The 8,483-nt window shown below is 46.3% G+C and overlaps 1 long non-coding RNA gene across 1 annotated transcript; it reads right to left on the reverse strand.

Annotated features, from left to right (window-relative positions):
* Positions 1-3,223: 3,223 nt before the first annotated feature.
* LOC103351462 (uncharacterized) lies at positions 3,224-8,144 on the reverse strand. Its single transcript, XR_519231.4, has 3 exons — positions 7,861-8,144; positions 7,637-7,743; positions 3,224-3,332 (listed from the first exon to the last, which is right to left on the reverse strand). It is a non-coding gene; the product is annotated as an uncharacterized lncRNA (long non-coding RNA).
* Between the last annotated feature and the right edge of the window lie 339 nt (positions 8,145-8,483).

Here is an 8,483-nt window from a genome sequence, read left to right on the forward strand (position 1 = left end):
GCTTTGATTGGCCCAACCCAGTCCATTGCAGCCATTTGGGGAGTGAGCAAGTGGACGGAGGACCTCTCTCTGTCTCTCCCTCTCTCTGTCTGTAACTCTGCCTCTCAAATAAATAAATCTTAAAAAAAAAAAAAGTTCATGGTTCTCAACCCCAAATCAAGGTAGGCCCTGACCTTAAATTAACATCCTTTGGCATGTGTGTATGTGTGTGTTCACAAACATTTTTAAGATTTATTTATTTATTTGAAATAAATTTATTTGAAGGCCTTAGCTGTGCCTACTCGAAGCCAGGAGCCAGGAGCTTCTTCCGGGTTTCCCACGCAGGTGAAGGGACCCAAGGGCTTGGGCCATCTTCCACTGCTTTCCCAGGCCATCGCAGAGAGCTGGATTGGAAGTAGAGCATCCGGGTCTTGAACCGGCGCCCCTATGGGATGCTGGCACTACAGGCAGAAGCTTTACCTGCTCTGTCACAGTGGCCTCCACAAGCTTTTTGGTTGTTGTTGTTAAAAAAATATTTATTAATTTGAAAGGCAGAGTGACAGAGAGAGGAGAGACAGAGAGAGAAGAGAAAGAGACAGGGAGAGGAGGGGGAGAGAGAGAGAGAGAGAGAGAGAGAGATTGATTCACTCCCCTAATGATGTAAGAATCAGTACTGGGCCAGGCTAACAGGCGCCAGGAACTTCATCCGGGTCTCCCACATAGAAGTCAGGGACCCAGCCGGCGCCATGGCTCAATAGGCTAATCCTCCACCTTGCGGCGCCGGCACACCGGGTTCTAGTCCTGGTCGGGGTGCTGGATTCTGTCCCGGTTGCCCCTCTTCCAGGCCAGCTCTCTGCTGTGGCCCGGGAGTGCAGTGGAGGATGGCCCAAGTGCTTGGGCCCTGCACCCCATGGGAGACCAGGAGAAGCACCTGGCTCCTGGCATTGGATCAGCGCGATGCGCCGCCGTGGCAGCCATTGGAGGGTGAACCAACGGCAAAGGAAGACCTTTCTCTCTCTCTCTCTCACTGTCCACTCTGCCTGTCAAAAAAAAAAAAAAAAAAAAGTCAGGGACCCAAGCACTTGGGTCACCTTCTGTTGCTCCCTGTACTCCTTTGCAGGGAGCAGGATCGGAAGTGAAACAAGCAGGACTTGAAGGAGTGCTCCAGTATGAGATGTGGGCATCCCCAAGAGCTGGCTTAATCTGCTGCAGGACAGGGCCTGCTCCACGACAGGTTTTCTTTTATCCTAACGCCCAATGACTGGGGGAAAAAAATAAGTCAAATCCTCCATATGCTAGAAAGAGACATTGTAAAACAAAGAATTTTTAAAGCAACTAGTTTGAGGCAAAGACATAAACATGACAAATCTTACATGCTTTGCACATTTAAGAAAGATAAGATTATGATGAATAAGATAATAAAACCATATAATTTAACTTGCTAGCACAGCCACATAAAAAAGACAGAAGAGGGATGGGATGAGGGGAGTTACAAGCAGGAGGAATATTCTAGAAAGGGGAAGGTAGTGGAGAGGAGGCAGAGAGTGGGAAGAGAGACGGAGACAGGAAACAAAGGCTAGGATGTCAGAGGCGCACAGAGACCCAACTTTTGGTCCTCCTAACCATGACGGAGTGAGCTCCCCGCCTGAGCTCTGCACGGTGCTATACCCTCCCCTGGGTCTTCTGTGGAAGCCATCATAGGTAGTGAAGGGAACTCGATCCCGGATGGGGCAAAGGACTCTGAGGTGTGTAGTACTGGGATTGGCCAGATGAGAGGTGCTGGCACCGAAACCTGTCCGGCTGAAGGTGCTCGGGGCATGCAGAAGGAGGTGGTGTCTTGGGAGGCACCCTGGCTGCATTGATGAATTAATACTCCAGCTCCCTCACCTCCTGCAGGGACAATTCTGGGGCACATTCTACTCTGCCTCTCAGCAGGGTTGAGCCCCAGCTGCCAATGCAGTCACATACTCTGTTATGGAAACATGATCAGCTTTTCTCCTTTGCTACTCACGTATCTTTCACCCTCAGAATCACATCTCAAATAGACAACTTTCACCCAAATTATTATCTCTGGACCTGGTTGGTTTTGGGGAAAGACCCCACACTAAGACACTGGGTCTTTTTAAATTTTTGTGTTACTCCTTGTAGCCTTGTGTAAATTCACAAACACAGCTGAAGGGGGAGAAAAAATATCTTTTCTGTATCCAGTCCTAGGTTCATGACTTAGGTCCCTAAAACAAGAGACAGATTAACAAGAGAAAAGCGGCCTGCGCTACGGCTCAATAGGCTAATCCTCTGCCTGTGGCGCTGGCACACCGGGTTCTAGGGTTCTAGTCCTGGTCGGGGCGCCGGATTCTGTCCCAGTTGCTCCTCCTCCAGGCCAGCTCTCTGCTGTGGCCCGGGAGTGCAGTGGAGGATGGCCCAAGTCCTTGGGTCCTGCACCCGCATGGGAGACCAGGAGAAGCACCTGGCTCCTGGCTTCAGATCAGCGTGGTGTGCTGGCCGCGGCGGCCGTTGGAGGGTGAACCAATGGCAAAGGAAGACCTTTCTCTCTGTCTCTCTCTCTCACTCACTGTCCACTCTGCCTGTCAAAAACAAACAAACAAACAAACAAACAAACAAAAAAAAACAAGAGAAAAGCATACAAGGGGATTTAATGTAAATCTTATGTGACATAGGAAGCTTCACATAGAAATAAAAATCCAAACAGCTCAACTTGTATGTTTGTAGGCTGTGTTTGGTGACAGGTGGACAGTTGTGGAAAAATAGAATTAGACCAAGTGGGTATGGTAAAATGATAATACTGCAGGGACACCTTATACAAGGACTACTGGGTGTTCGGATGCTTCTCTGTGACCCTGTGCCTTTTGAGATAAGCACATTTCTTTCCTGCGGGTACAGGGAGGACACCTGTGAATGAGGGGCTCTTATGACCTGTTGTAGGGGACGTTCAGGGAATTCTCCCTAGAACTGATGGTCTACTTCAGTGGAGGAGGGTGGAAGAAGGTGAGTGGGACCAGCCTGTTTCTGCTGTTTTCCCAAATACCAAGGTGTCGTATTGGGAAGTATCATGTCTTGAACTCAACTGCAGCCAAAAGTCAGAGCGTGACAGAAATTGCTTTCCAGTGTCAGAAAGAAAAACAAGGTGAGAAACAAAGGGAAATTTAATACAATGCCACAAGCTCTTCACCTGCTATAGGTATTTGTCTTGTCTTAGAATTCAAACCTCCCACTCAACCAAGATTGCACGCACCAGACCAATAGGATTTCTTTATTAAAGCAATTCATTCACATCCCATGGAAGCTAGGCAAGAGTCCATTACACTGGGTCATTAAAAAGTTCATAGGAACACCTGTTAAGAAAAAAAAAAATAATGCATGGATTTCGAAATTCATTTGCACCAAAATAAATTATCTTTCAATTCTATTTTTTCCATAAACTTTAAAAAAGATTTATTTATTTACTTGAAAGGCAGAGTTATAGAAAGAGAGGGAGAGACTGAAAGATCTCCCATCTGCTGGTTTACTCCCCAAATGGTTGTATGGCTGGAGCTGGGCCAGGCTGAAGCCAGGAGCCTGGAACTCCATCCAGGTCTCCTACATGGGCTGTAATAGGGGCCCAAGAACTTGGGCCATCTTTCACTGCTTTCCGAGGCACATTAGCAGGGAGCCGCCTAGGAAGTAGAGCAACCAGGATTTGAACCAGCACTCATATGGGATGCCATTGTCACAGGTGGCAGCTTAACCCGCTGTGCCATCATGCTGGTGCCTTTGGGAACTTTGTGAACTGCACACGACCTGGGCATTGTCCTGAGTGCTGTTGGCCTGTGGGTGACCAGTGGTGCCTCCACAGTCTTGAGTACCCTGAGTTCATCCAACTCTGTCATTGCCAGTTCAGAACCTCACACAGACATGAGACTATGTCACTGCATGCATCATCACATCTTGTGTTTGGACTTGGCTTGATAATAGACAATGGGCTTCCACATATGTTATTTTTTAAAGAATTATTTTATTTATTTGAAAGGCAGAGTTACAGAGAGAAGTAGAGATAGAGAGAGATCGGTCTTCCATTCTGCTGGTTCACTCCCCAAATGACTGCAACGGCCAGAACTGAGCTGACCCAAAGGCAGGAGCCAGGAGCTTCTTCCGGGTCTCCCACATGGGTGCAGGGGCCCAAGGACTTGGGCCTTCTTCCACTGCTTTCCCAGGCCACAGCAGAGAGCTGGGTCAGAAGTGGAGCAGCCAGTACTCGAACTGGCACCCATATAGGATGCTGGCTGCAGGCTAGGGCTTTAACCCACTGTGCCACCGCACTAACCCCATAGATGTTATTTTTCTAGAACTGAATAACAACCCTGTGAAATAGGGCCTGTTGCTCTATTCTCTACTTTCAGGAAATGGAAGCTTAGAGAAAGCAAATAATGTCACCGAAGTCACAAAACAAAGAAATGTCAAATACTCACTCATTCCCCAGGCATTCAGCAGTCATTCCAACTCAACTTACTCAGCTAAATGACATTTTCTCCACCTACAAAAGGCTCTGTCCCAAAGTACCTTCCAAACATATACGTATAGTTTTTGCCTTCTGTTAGATGGTTGGCTCTTCGTTTTGTTATTATGTGAGAGACAGAGAGAGTGATACAGACAGACGGAGAGAGACAGAGAAGAAGTTGCCATCTGCTGGTTTACTTCTCAAGTGCCTTCAACAGCTGGGACAGGGCTGAGCCAAGGCCAGGAGCCAGGAACTCAGCGCAGACCTCCTACTTGAGTGGCACAGACGCAGCTGCCGGAGCCACCCAACCTGCTGCCCCTCAGAATCTGCATTGGCAGAAAGCTGGGCTGAGGAGCTGGAGGTGGACGTCAAGTCCACACCAATGCAGGAGGCAGGTGTCGTAACTGGTCTCTAACTATTGGTCCACATGCTCTGCCGACCCCTTTTTATTTGAGAGGTTGAGAGCCAGAGAGAGAGAGAGAGAGAGAGAGAAGAGACAGATAGAGGGAGGGTTAACACTTTTAATCAAGCAAACTCACTTCACTGAATCTTGGAGCTTTGCATCCCTATCTACAAATCAGAGAAGAGAATCACCTCTGCCTCTTCCCCTTCGGCAGCAGCAGAATTCGAGAGAAGGTGAATTCCAGAGAGGAGCCCGGAGCTGCTTAGCCCTTCCAACACGCAAAGCCCAGTCCTCATCCCTCCTTCTATCCCATCCTGGGGCTGGCTGGTGCCCCCAATTCTTCTAAACCTCTGGGTCCTGCAGGGCCCCTCCTTGACGACCTGCTCTGAAAAAAATAAAATAGTCCTTCCTGGAAATCCACTCCTAGCAGCCACCAGGCTTCCAACGGTGAGCGTTTACGGCTCTGTGCTGCAGCTGGGAACCATAAGGCATGAATGAATGAGTGTCCATACCTCGGAGCTGATTTTTGTCAGGAATGTACTAAACACTTCATAAATTAAGCTTGGCTGTCAAGCTACTTCTGATATCGGATTAGTCATTGCTAGCTGTTCCTGCACAAAACCCAGGGGATGCATACACGGGATGGTGCCAGGGGTTTTTCTTTTCTTTTTTCTTTTTCTTTTTTTTTTTTTTTAGTGGAAAATGTGTAACTCACCCTTCCCACACTGCACAATGCAGATGTGTGTGATAAACATTCCTTGTTGGTTTTGCCAGCCCTCTGACCCTTCCGCCCCTCTCCAAATGCCTTCTGTGTGCCGAGTGACTTTTGGTAGAATGCAAGGGGCAGACCAAGACCTCTCCTCGTCTTTGTGGGTACCAGGCACTGTTGTCTGTATTTGGGAATGTTTACAAGGATTCAATCTTTATTACAGTCTTATGAGGGAGCAATTACTATGATCCCCACTTGATAGCTCAAGCTCAAGTACTTGAGTGATTCATCTGAGGTCAGTTAACTAGTTGAGGGCAAAGTTGAGCATCACTATTAAGCCTGGTAGGGCCCTTAACCACCTACTCCGATGCCTGTGTTCCAGCCCCATTGTCAGAGCAACTCAGCAGTAACTGTGGGGCAGGAGATGTTGAGATAGTGGCATTAGCTCCAAATACCTACTCATTCATTTATTAATGCAGTAGACAATTACCCAGGGGCTACTGCCCTAGAGGGTCTCACTTTTTTTAAGCATTAGTTTCTCCTAATATATCAAAGCATATCTCAACATGTAATTATGTACAGGTTGAGTACCCCTTATCTGAAATGCTTCAGACCAAAAGTGTTTAAGATTTCTGACTTTTTCAGTTTTTGGAGTATTTGCTTATATCCATAATGAGATACCTTGGAGATGGGAGCAAGGTATATATATGAAATTAATTTATGTTTTATATACATCTTATGCACCCAAGTAGAAGGTTACATATAGTATTTTAAATATTTTTTGTGTATGAAACAAACTTCCACGGTGTGCAATTTCCCATTTGTGGTGTCACACTGATGCTCACAAAGTTTCAGATTTTGGATTTTCAGATTAGGGATGTTCTACCTGTATTCCAATATATAAAGTATGGATTTTTGTGGGGTGATGGGCATTTGGTCATTTGGTTCAGTGGTTAAGACACTGCTTGGAATGCCTGCATCCCACATCAGAGAGTCTGGGTTTGAGTCTTATCTCTACTTCCAATTCCAGCTTTCCACTAATGTGCACTCTTGGAGGCAATGATGATAATCCATGTGCTTGGGCCCCTATCACTGGTGTAATCCCAGATGGAGTTCTGGGATTCTGACTTTGGCATGGCCTAGCCCCCACTGTTGTGGGTATTTGGGAAATGGACCAGCAGATGAAATATCTGTCTCTCAAATAGTTAAGAATGAATTTTAAAAATTAAAATAATAAAGCATACATATATTCCAATAGAAAAAGTTATTCAAAACAGAATCTACTTTGTTGAACAGAAAAACAGCACAGCACTTACCTTGAGAGACCGAAAGGAATGGTAAATTCTGTGCCCCTTTCTGCTGAGCCATTTGCCAAACAAAGCCATTAGGCAATGTGTTGACATCTCCAGATCCTTGTCTATCTAGAAGGTGCTGATGCTGCACTTCAAGAAGGGCTAAGAAGGGTGACAACAGCAGCAGTAGTTGGGTCTTCTTCAAACTTTCTGGACCCCCCCGGGCTCTGATCACAAGTTTGTATGAAACCCAATGCATGACAGTTAGTTCAATGGTAGAAGAGGTTAAAGTGAAGTGTGCTGTCCAGAGCATTTCAGTATCTCATGCGAATGGTGTGTGAGATGGGAATAATTGGAAGAAAATAAATGTTAGTAATGCAGGTACCCTAGGTTCCTCTGAAAGGATTCACTGAGTAGCTAAACACATGCAAAGCTTATTGACAGCTGTTCTCAAAAGCAATAACATTGAATTCTCCAGTATTCTTTTGCTAAGCTCCATAAAGTAGCTTAGACAGGAACAGAAAGTTTATTGGCTTTGAAAAAGAGGAAGTGGTCATTGATCTTGCTGGAACACAAAGAACGGAGACCTTAATTCATTTCACGTTCTTTCTCTTTCTCTCTCCCCTTCCCCATTCTGTGTTGGCCAATTTCCTGTATTCTGGAGATGAATGCTCTGCATACCCACATTGGGCTAGGTAGACATCATCAGTTCTAACTGCCCATGTTTCCAATAACAAGATTCCAAAGCTAAGACTTACCTTCTTGCCAGTTCCAACACAAAGGTTTTGATGGGCACATGAATGACTTGGATTGAATCACATGCTCAGCTCTGAACTCACCCCCAGCCTGGGTCACACCCCTGACTCTGTGGGAGAACAGTGGGTCTGATGAATTTCATCTTATTGAGAACAGAACCAGAAGGGAAGGGACTGTTTCCCAAAGGAAAGGAAACACTATTGTATATTCATTACAGAGTATTTACAAAGGTTCTGTGACTTGCGTGAACCAGAGCCTGAGGTTCCTCATTCATGGATTTACTTATTCATTCACAAGTTTCTACTAGCTGCCATGCTGTTTTCAGGCTACTCTGAAGATCCAGTGTCAGTGCTCTGGTAGGTCCTAGGGCTGCCATAAGAAAGTGCCACCAAGCGGGTAGCTTCAGGAACTGGAACTAATTGTGTCAGTTCTGTAGACTGGAAATCCAAAGTCAAGATGCAGGCAGAGTTGTCTTCTCGAGAGGGCAGAGGGGAAGAATCTATGCCATGCCCGCATTCTAACATCAGTGGTTACCTGGCAACCTCTGTCATCGCTTGCCCTGTGGAAGCATCACCTGCATCTGTTTTCATCTCCACTTGCATGTGGCTCCATATTTCCCCTTTGTACAGGGACATGAGTCCTACAGAATTAGACCCACTTTCATCACTTCTTTGTAACTGTGTTATCTCTATAAAGACCCTATCTACCAAGCCAGTGCTTTATTGTAGCAGGTAAAGCTACTGCTTGTGATGCCAGCATTATGTATGGGTGCCAGTTCAAGTCCTGGCTGCTCCACTACTGATCTGGCTCCCTTCTTAATATGCCTTGGAAAGCAATGGAAAATGGCCC

This window comes from Oryctolagus cuniculus, chromosome 17 (genome assembly GCF_964237555.1).
Source record: "Oryctolagus cuniculus chromosome 17, mOryCun1.1, whole genome shotgun sequence".
In the NCBI taxonomy this organism is placed as follows: domain Eukaryota; kingdom Metazoa; phylum Chordata; class Mammalia; order Lagomorpha; family Leporidae; genus Oryctolagus; species Oryctolagus cuniculus.